Below are 11524 nucleotides of genomic sequence, written 5' to 3' on the forward strand. Positions count from 1 at the left end.
TTCTGTTCAGTTGGTCTGCGTGTCTCTTGTTCTGCCAATACCAAACTGTTTTGTTTATCGTAATTCTATCATATAATGAAGTCAGGGATTGTGCTACCTCCAGCTTCGTTTTTATTTTCTCAGGATCACTTTGCCTATTTGGGGTCTTTTGTGGTTCCATACAAACTTAATAATTTCTTTTGTTCCATTTCTTTGAAAAAATGCCACTGGAATTTGGTTGGGGATTACATTAAATCTGTCTACTGTTTTAGGTAATATGGCCACGTTAACTCTTTTCATTCTTTCAATCCATGAACACAAACAATCTTCCTATATTTGCGTATCTTTTTTTAAATTTCTTTCAAAAATATCTTGTTTTCAGTGCATAGGTCCTTCACTTGTTTATTTTTTAATTGTTTACTGTTGTTCCTTCACTTCTTTAAAAAATACTTGATTTACTTATTTTTTAGAGAGAGGGGAAGGGAGGGAGAAAGAGAGAGAGAGAAACATGAGTGTGTGAAACACCAATTGGTTGCTTCTTGCACATCCGTGACCCTGGATTATAAGGACCTGGCCTGTAACCCAGGCTTGTCACCTAACCAGGAATCAAACCTGTGACCTTTTGGTTTGCTGGAGGATGCCCAATCCACTGAGCCACATCAGTCAGTTCTTTTGTCAAGTTTATTTCTAGTTGTTTTATCCTACTCGTTGCAATTGCAAATGAATTTTTTTTATTTCTAACATTTCATTGATAGTATGTAGGAATGCATCAGATTTTTGTACATTGGATGTGTCCTGCAAACTTTCCTCAACTTGTTTATTATTTTTATCACTCTTTTGGTAGACCCTTTAGGATTTTCCATATATAGTATCATGTCATCTGTGAAAAGTGATCATTTTACTTCCTCATTTCCAATTTGGATGCCTTTTATTTTTTTATTTTGCCTGATTTTTCTGGCTAGGACTGCCAGTAAGATGTTAAATAACAGTGGCTAGAGTGAGCATCCTTGTCTTGTTCCTCAATTTAGAGTAAAAGCTTTCAGGTTTTTACTATTGAGTCTGATATTAGCTGAGGGTTTGTCATATATGGCCTTTATTATGTTGATGTCCTTTCTTTCTATACTCATTTTATTGAGTGTTTTAATCAAATAAATGTTGTCTCTTGTCAAATGCTTTTGCTGTATTTTTTGATATAATCATGTTTTCATCCATTATTTTGTTAATATGGTGAATCACATTGATTGGTTTGCACATGTTGAATCATACTTGTGTCTCTGAACTGAACCCCACTTGTCGTGATGGATCAATCCATTTAATGGATTGCTATATTCCATTTGCTACTATTTTGTTTAGGATTTGTGCATCTGTATTCATCAATGATACTGGTCTATAGTTTTCTTTTTTGTGTGTTGTCCTTGCCAAGTTTTGTATTTAGGGTAATGTTGGCCTCATAAAATAAGATAGGAATTATTGCTTCTTTTATGATTTCTTAGGAGAGTTTGAGGATAGGTATTAAATATTCTTTGAATGTTCAGTAGAATATACTAGTGAAGTCATCTGGTCCTAGACTTTTGTTTTCTAAGAGGTATTTGATGACTGTTTAAATTTCCTTACTGCTGTTAAGTATATTTAGATTTTCTAATTCTTCATGCTTTAGTGTGGGAAAGTTATATATTACTGAGAATTTGTCCATTTCATCTAGTCTATTGAATTTGGTGTTGTATAGCCTTTCACAGTATTTTTTATATACTTCTTTGTATTTCTGTGGCATTCATTGTAACTTCTCTCATTTTTTTCTCCCCCCCCCCTTGGTGAGTCTAGCCAAGATTTGTCAATTTTATTTCAAAGAACCAGTGGGGTTTTTTTTCAAGAATTTTTTCTATTGTCTTTTTGTTTTTTATTTCATTTGATTCTATTCTAATTTTTATTATTTCTTTGTTTCTATTAATTTTGGGCTTCATGTTTTCCTCTTTCTACATTTCTAAAATAAAATGTTAGATTGTTTATTTAAAATCTTCCTTGTTTCTTGAGGTTGGCTTATAATGCTGGAAAATTTTCTTTTAGTCCTACTTTTCCTACATTCCCAAGATTTTCTTACATCATATTGTCATTTTCATGTGTCTTTACGTATCTGTTGATCTCTGATTTTTTTCTCTGTTGTTTGTCACTATACTTGCCTGGTAGCATGTTCTTCAATCTTCACATGCTTGTGGCTTCTCCAGCTTTCTTTCTGCAATTAATTTCCAGCTTCAGACTGTTGTGGTTGGAGAACATGCTTGGTATGATTTGTCTTAAATATCTTGAGACTACTTTTGAGTACCAACATATTGTCTATCTTTGAAGATGTTCTGTGTACATAGAGAAGAATGTATATTCTGATGTTCTGGGATATAAAACAGTGTAAATATTGATTATTTCCTTTTGGTATAATGTGTTATTTAAGGCCAATATTTATTGATTGATTTTGTTTGGATGATCTATCCATTGCTATCAATGTGGTATTTAGTCCCCCTACTTTAAATTATTTTGTCACTTTCTCCCTTTAGTTCTGTTAGTAGTTGCTTTATGTATTTTGGTGATCCCTGATTGGGTGCACATACATTAAGATGTGTTGTAAATGTACCACAAATTTTTGTGGTAGAGGGATATATATATTCTTTTCAATTGTTGTTTTGGAATTCTTAGGTATATTCCCAGAAGTAGAATCACTGTCCAAGGAGTTTCTATTTTTAATTTTTTGAGGCATCTCCATACTGTTTTCCAGAGTGGTTTACCAGTCTGCATTCCCACCAACAGTGCACTAGAGTTTCCTTTTCTCCACATCCTCACCAGCATTTGTTGTTTAATTTATTGATGGTAGCCATTTTGACAGATGTGAGGTGATATCTCATTGTGGTTTTAATTCTCATCTCTCTGATGGCTAGTGATACTGAGCATTTTTTCATGTGTCTATGGACCATCTGTATTTCCTCCTCATTTTTTTACAGCAGCATGGAGGAACTGGAGACTATCATGCTCAGTGAAATAAGCCAGTCAATGCAAGACAAATGCCATATGATCTCACTTATAAGTGGAATCTAATGAACAAAATAAACTAATGACAGAAATTGATCAGAGACATAAAAACATGGAACAGACTGACAGCTATAAGAGGGGAGGGTGAAAGTGGGGACTGGTTGGAAGAGGTGAAGGGAATAATTAAAGAACACATGTCCATGATCCATGGACATAGAAAATGGTGAGGGGACTGACTGTGGGAATGGGGTGCAGGTTGGGTGGAGGGAGCAAAAGGGGAAAATTGAGACAACTGTAATAGCACAAACAATATAATATTTTTCAGGTGTTATGTCTTCTTGATGTAGTATCTACTTTATCATAATAAAATATCCATCTTTGTCTCTTGTTACCTATTTTATCTTGAAGTCCATTTTGTCTGACATAAATATGGCTACCCCTGTTTTTCTTTGGATGCCAACTCATTAGAGTATTATCTTTTACCCTTTCACTGTGCCTATGTTCATCTCTGTAGCTGAGATGTGTCTCCTAAGGACAACATATAGTTGACTCCTATGTTTTAATTAATCCTGCTACTCTGAGCCTTTTAATTAATGAGTTCAGTTCATTTACATTTAGGGTGATTATTGACATATGAGGACTACCTATAACCATTTTATGCTCTTTTCCCTATTTGTTCTGTGTTTCCACTGTTTCTTTTCCTTTTTGTTTCTGTCTGCTGTTTTTCTTTACTGGTATTCTGATTTTTACTGTTTCCTCTTTTTTTTTTTTATGTTATGTACCTCTGTTCTAGATCTTTGTACTGTGGTTACCATAATTAGGTTTATGCCAAAAAAAAGTTTCAGACATGCAATAGTCTGTTTCTTGTGCTTGCATCTTGTCTCCATTCACCTGTACAAGTTCAAACCTTTTCTCCCTTCCTCCCTTTTTCATCACAAATTATTCCTTTTTTATGCCTTCTGTTTATTTTCAAATTGCAGTAGTTATATTTTTAAAAAATGCTTTTACCTTTTACCCCTTGAACCTTAATGTTATATTTAAGTGTTTAATACCCTATTCTGAACAAGAGTTACAATTTCCTTCTTCTGTCTGTTGTTCATCTTACTCACAGTTTTGAATCTTCTTTTTGTTTAAGTTAAAAGAGATCCTTTCAACATATCTTGTAATATAAGTCTTGGTGTTGGTAAATTGTCCCAGCTTCTGTTTTTCCAGAAAAATCTTTATTTCTTCTTCCTATCTAAAGGATAACTGCTGGATATATTATTTTTGGCTGATGATTTCTTTTTTTCAATATTTTGAATATGTGATTCCACTTTCTACTAGCTTGTTGGTTTCTAATGAAGAGTTTGATCATAATCTAATGGGATTTCCTTTATAAGTTAGTGTTTTATTTTCCCTGGCTGCTTTAAGAACTCTTTCTTTGTCATTAACTTTTTACAGATTTAATATAACATGCTTTGGATAAGGTCTTTTTGCACATAGATAATTAGGTGTTCTGTTTCCCTCTTGTTCAGGTGATGCATGCACTGACCAGCAGTGCCCACGGCATCATGGATGAGACATGAGACAAATTCACATGGACTACTGAGTCCTGTGGAGGGAAAGGGCCAGCAAGGCTACTCCCTCAAGGTGGGAGAACTTCAGAATGGCCTCGCCACCCTCTCAAGGGGAGAGCGGCTTGGAGTGGCTGGGCAACTCTCTCAAAGGGAGAGAAAGCACTGCAGTGGCCGGGCAACTCTCTCATCAGGGGAGAGAGAGCCCCCTGACCCTTGCCTAGTCAGGCTTTTATTGGGATTTTTGCACAGGAGTTCAGGTACAGCTTATTAATCATTGTCAAACAGTAAACAATAGATAGTATACAAAGAACTAATAGGGCTTCTTCTAAATCAGGGCCTGTCAGCTAAAAGGCTACAGAACTTTGGGAACATAAACTTTTTTTCTGCTCGGGCCCTTATCATCTAACTAAAAACATTCTTAAACAAAGCAGGTTTCACAGGGTTTCACATATTCCTTTTCAGGCCTAATTACCCAGGGAGCCTGCCATTCCCAGCACAAAGCTTGCATCACCTTCCCCATCATAGGTTTTCAGGCTTAAGTGGATTAGAGCCAGGAAGCGCTTCTCCCAGAGGACATGGGGACTCAGGCTCACAGCTGGGGGAGAGGGTTTATTACTCCCTCTTTGTTGCAGACCCCTGAATCCTACCATGATGGGCTCCCAAGTGATTGTGTCTGGCCTAGGTTGCCTCCCCTCTAAGGGGTCTCACCTGTCTCTGACCATCTGACCATACTTTGGGGGCAGGGAAATGAAGCAGGGGCAGCATCTACTGCCAGAGACAAGCCTTGTCTCCTCAGTGGCTCGCATTCCAGAGGTCGCTCACAGCCTTAGACATGGGAAATGGTTTACAACTTCTGAAACCAGGCAGAACAGTCCCCAACATTCAGGGATCTGGCTCTTTCCATAGAATTGTGAAGTTCTCATCAATTATTTGTTTCACTAGGCTCTCTGTTCCCCTTTTCCTCTCTTCTCCTTCTGTTGTACCCATTACTCTTATACTGTTCATTCTAAAGGGGTCAGATAGTTCTTCTGGTGTTTTGTTTTTTTTTTTTACTCTTCATCTTCTCTTTTTTCATCTGAGGCATTTCTAGACTTCTTGCTTTAATATCACTATTTCTTTCCTTTATCTGATCTGGTCTATTTTCTAAGATCTCTATAATACATCCTTAATCTGAATTAGTGAGCTCTTCAGCTCCAGAATTTCTGTTTGTTTGTTTTTTTATTGTTTCAATGTCTTTGATACAGTTCTCCTTTTGTTCACTGATTTTATTCCTGAGCTCACTGAACTGCCTTTCTGAGTTCTCTTGTATCTCACTGTATATTTTGAGACCTATGGTCCTGAATTCTCAGTCATTTAAATTACAGACTTCCATACCTCTAAGTTATTTTTTGGAGATTTTTAAAATTTCCTTTCCGAACTGCCTTGTTACCTTGGGTATTCATGGCATTTGATGGATTTTTTCTCTGCCTGGGCAGTTGAAGGAACAAAATCTCTTTTTTTAATGTACTTGTTTCTTTTCATTGTTTACCAAGTTGATAGGAGAGGTGTTTCACTTTCCAGTAGATGGTGCTATAGTGGAAGTTTTTGTTTTCTCTTACCTGCACTACTGGTACTTTGGGGATCTCTTTGGGAGCAACTTCTCTTCTGGCATGGAAAGTACCCAATATTCCCCTAGGAACTGGGTGTCCTTTTTGTGTCTGGGGTTCCTTGGTCTCAGGACACAACCTCCCATGGTGGATGTGGCAGGTGATGGAGCTCCTGGCCTCTGTGTGCCCGTGCTGCTTTCCTATAACCAGAAGCCGCCAAGGGAGCCTCAGTGTCCGAGGTGTCACAGCTGCCTCTGCTAGTTCCCCCACCATGGTAGAAGAGGGATGAGCAGAGAAGTTGGGTTCTGGCATCTGTAGCTTTGTTTTTATCACTGCATTTAACCATAATGGGTACAGACCACTTAGGCTGGAATGTTGCTTCTGCCCCTATGTCATCTACCAAATGAGATCTGTAATGCTGAGCCAATGGAAGGATGGTAGAAAGGAATGGGAGTCAGATTTCCCAATCCCTGGCTTTGTTTTCCTGGTGATGGAGGATGGAGTGTGCTCCACCACCACCATCCTTTTCACCCTTTCTCTACTGAGGACCCTGGGCTCAATCTCAATATGCACCGGCCATTTATGCCAGATTGCTGCTCCTGCCCTCTGGTCTAACCCAGTCAGGGTTCTACCCGGCAGTCCTCTGCTACCACATTGGCTGGGGCTGTGGTGGGTACCAGAATGCACCTTGAGCTCTCCTCTCTGTTCTTTCTCCCATCCTGCCTCCCCAGCCTGATTCCATATGTCCACCTTTAGATGTTTCAGTGCACAGATCTCTCAGATGTGTTTGTGTGTTGAGCATGGAATCCTGTGTTGAATTACAGTTGCCCAACTTATAACTTCACAAGGATAGACCAGGAGGTTTTCTGATGCTGCCATGATGCTTGAATTTACTGTCCTGATGACTCACTGACATAGCTGCATGTTGGTGGTGGCTGTGGCTAGGAATTCCATGAGGGCAGTGGGTCAATTGTGCTATCCCTTCCAATGGGCCTCTGCTTGAGCTTCCTTATAAAATGGTGACTAATGCCAAAGAATGAAAGTTAGAAGAAAGAGAGAAAAGCTCCGTCAACTTTTATGATATTTACTGAAAGACCATATAGCATTGTGTCTGCAGGAATCACAATGTTGCCTAGATTCAAAGGGAAGGAACATAAACCTCTCTTCTTAATGGTAGGAATGAAGGATGGAAGAGGTCGTTATGGCCACTTAAAAGTATATTTAGAAAATATAATTACAATAATTTTATTTTCAAGCCCTTAATGTTTGAAGATTTGTTAGAAACAACTAAGCAATTATGTTACATGACAATGTTTTTCAGAGGTTTTGGGGTTGGTTCCTATCAGAATTGTTCCTAACATTTATTTATTTAAAAGTCAGTGATTTAGAAATAAAATTTTCAAAATATCCTCATGATAGATTTATAGATATCCATGTCTTATCTAACTTTATAGCTGAGTAAAATTATGACAGGTAATGAATATAATTTTTTTCTGTTGACATTTTTTAAAATTTTGAAATTCTGGTTGATGGTGTTTAGTAGCAAAATTATATCATATTTATGGTGAGCCATAGCATTTTAACAGTTTTTCATGCCTCATTATAGCTGATTCCAACTACTTATACAATAATTATTGCTTCTTGAAAATAATAATTTACTTAGTCAGTGAAAAGTCAGCCATAATTAACTTGAAAATTAGTTTTTGACTTCTTGGTGAGTCACTTTCTTACAATGAGTTTTTATTTATTTGCATAGTAAGAATCATTTCTACTTTTTCAATGTTTTATTATAAAAATGTCCAAATATATAGAAGTTAAAAAAGAGAAAACATTTATACCATTCACAAAATTTAAGTATAGTCAAAATGTTCTAACATTTATCTTGAATCTTTATCTACCTCCTAAAATATTTCAAAATAAGTTGTAATATCATGATATCTATCCATAGTACCTCAGCTCACCATTTAAAAGAATGAGGTCTTTTTCTCCATTAACCACAGTATAATTTTTAGCCTTATGAAAATTAACACAATGTACATTCAATTTTCCCAATATGTTCTGTGAAAGCATTTGTATTAAATCACACATTTGTTTTTGTCTAATTTATTATTCTTTAACACAAACATTTCCCCTCCCTCACTTATTTCTTTTTTCATGACAATGACTTTTTTCATACAAATAAAAATTATAAATTTTTATAAAAAGATTTAAAACAACAAAACTTATATACTTAACAAAACATACATATCTTTCAGATCTTCCTTCTAACAGTATTGGAACATTAGTTTCAATAATAACATTGTATAAATGATTTAAAAGCAAGATAGTTTAAAGAGTCTCCTCATAGTTCCATAATACACATACAGGTTGAATCCAAGATGGAAGGGGAGCAAGTGGAAGCTACACTAACATCCTCCCAGGAACAATCTGGAATTACAACAAAAGTGTAGAGAAATCATCCTGAATAACCAAATGACCAGTCACTGGAGAGAAGCCTTATAACCACAGATAGACGGAAGAAATCACTTCACCACAACAAGACTGATAGGCAGTGTGGAGGTTACATGAGAGGGCTGATTGGGCTCCCACTCACAGCAGCTGAAGTTTCAGAGAGCTATTTCAGCAGCTGGGTGGGTTGCCCCTGAGAAGTATGGTATCTAAACCCCAAGCTGAGCTCCCTAGCCTACACAACACCAGAACCAGAAAGAAACCCAGATACCATCCAACTGTGAAAAGTTGCAGGGTTTCTATCTGACAGGGAGAGGTAGCTGGAGACTCAGCCTCTGAAGGGCCAATGCACAAAATTTCATTTGTAGCCATTTACCTTAGTCTGTGACAGAGACAAGGCAGAGTGGACTAGAGATGCTTGGGAAGAGTCTGTTTGGTCATTCTGGGGAAAGAATTGAAACAAAGCCATAATCAAGATACCGAATCAAGATACAGAATACTTCCATGATCCTCATAAAATTTCTCCTATTATTCAGCAGTCTTTCCCTCCCTCTACACCCAGATCCAGACAACCACTAGTCTGCTTTCTGTCACTATTGATAAGTTTGCATTTTCTAGAGTTCCCTATAAATGAAATGATACAATAAGTGTATTTTATATTTGACTTTCTTGAAAATAATGATTTTGAGGTTTATCCATGGTAGTGCATATATGAGTAGTTTGTTATTTTTTAATTGCTGGATAGTAATTTATTGAATGAGTGTACCATATTTTTAGTCTATTTTCTTATAGATGGGAGTTTAGTTTATTTCCTGTTCGGGGCTACTGTGAATCAAGCTGCTATAAACATTCACATATAATCACCCCACACATGGTTCAGAAAGCAGGAGAGACTTCGGTGCTGATTGAACACGGAACTTGGGGCTCCAGTATTTGGTCTTTCCCACTTCCAGGATTCCCAGTCCCCTCCCTTGGTTGCAGCTGTGGCCTTCATAAAGTCTTTTCTCCAACCCTCATGCCAGAAGCATAGTGGAATTTCTAGCATCACTTCTGTGGCCATCATGCATCACTTTACCTTCAGCTTCAATCCACATAAGAGGCTATCTCACCACAAGCTGGTCCATTTTTCAAGTTTTAATACCCCTAAAAAAAAATCAGCATTTTTTTTGTTCAGTCTCTACATTTAGGTCACTAATTTTGGTATTTTATTCATCTTTTATTTTATTTGAGTAAAGGGCTTCTGTTAAGAGCTTATTCTAACATTGACTCTTTTTTTTTTTCTTGACATGTCCAAGGCTATTGTCTTTAGCCACATCCTGCACTCTAGATTTGGCTAATTATTTTCTAATTGTGTGCATTAACTGTCCCTATATCCTTTTTTTCTTAAACGTGGATATATTTTTAGAGCTTTTGTTAGATTTAAGTTAAACATTTTGGAGTAAAAGTAAGTTTTAGATGTTTTTAAATATTTCTTACTGAATCATATAGAGAGTAATGTCAGTAATTCTTTGATGATTAACGTAGTCCCTGCCAGCTCTCTCTTTAGTAAACATAAAATTTTTCCCTTGGCAAATGTAAGTAATATGTCTGTGTCATACTTTAGCACTGTGGAAATATTGTTTCCCATAATATTTTTCTGAAAATCTTTTCCTGAATCAATTATTATAGTAAAAATGGTAAAATTGTGATTTTCCTTATTGTATCACTTCTTCATTTATTACTTAATATGAGCAGATTTTACTTTATTTATGTGACAATTACAGTGATTAAGTACAGGGGCAAAATCTGCTGCAGAGAGCCATTAGAGAGCTGGTTCAGCAGGTAGTCTCTGGATACGTCTGTCTATCTGTGAGGGCACTGGGAGATGGGTATCCGAGTCTTACACAATATGCCAGCACTGAGACCAGAACACCAAAGCAGCTCAGAGTACAAAGTCAACCTGAAAGTTTGACAGAAATCACTTGCCATTTATTCAAATTTTAGGCACTAATTTGCATTCTACATACCTAACCCTGAAGTTATAATGGAAAACTCCTGTTTTAAGAGTTTGAAATTGTGACTTTACAATACCAAGGAAATCCTCTATTAATATTTTATTCATTTATTTTTAGAGAGATCGAAAGGGAGACAGCAAGAGAGGGAGACAAACATCAATGTTCAAGAGAAACAATGATAGGCTGGTTGGCTTTTGCTTGTCACCAACCAGGGACCTAGCCTGCAACCCAGACATGTGCCCTGAGGGAGAATTAAACCAGCAAGTTTTTGGTTTTCAGGATGATGGCCAACCCAGTGAGCCACACCAATCGGGGCTCAAATAAATCATTAGTATATTATGATAAACATATATCTAAACATCCTGTGGAATTTTGTCAAGAAAGCATAGACAATTATAGACACTGCTAAACAAAAGGAAAAGAAAAAGAGAGAAGGCAGGGGGTAGGAAATGGATTCTGAATGACCTTTAAAAATGCCAGGGAAAACAAATAAATTGATATGATTAATTTATTTAATTGTATAAATAAATCATGTAATGTGCAAGTGTGTTTAGATCTCCTCAGTAACAGAGGAGACTTCTGAAGTCATCTATATCAGCAATGTATTTGATATTTGATAAAGACATTGAGATGTAATTGACTGAAAATTTCTCACTAGACACCCTGATCCCTGGGGGACAATCTATCCAATCTTCAGGTAGTCCTATTTCCTTGAATTATAGATATGAAATCCATTGCCCTGTAGCAATAACATACTTACCCTAATTTTATATGTTCGATTTATTTATCTTTTATGAATTTTAGGAAGACATGAATTTCACTCTATAGTATCTACTCAAAATTCTTGACCATTTTAAACTGGATTATTTGGGTTTTTTTTTTTGTTGAACCTGATTGATTTTTTAAACTATATTTTATTGATTATGCTATTAAAGTTGTCTTGATT

This window comes from Artibeus jamaicensis, unplaced genomic scaffold (assembly GCF_021234435.1).
Source record: "Artibeus jamaicensis isolate MK-2021 breed Jamaican fruit bat unplaced genomic scaffold, CSHL_Jam_final contig_787, whole genome shotgun sequence".
NCBI lineage: Eukaryota > Metazoa > Chordata > Mammalia > Chiroptera > Phyllostomidae > Artibeus > Artibeus jamaicensis.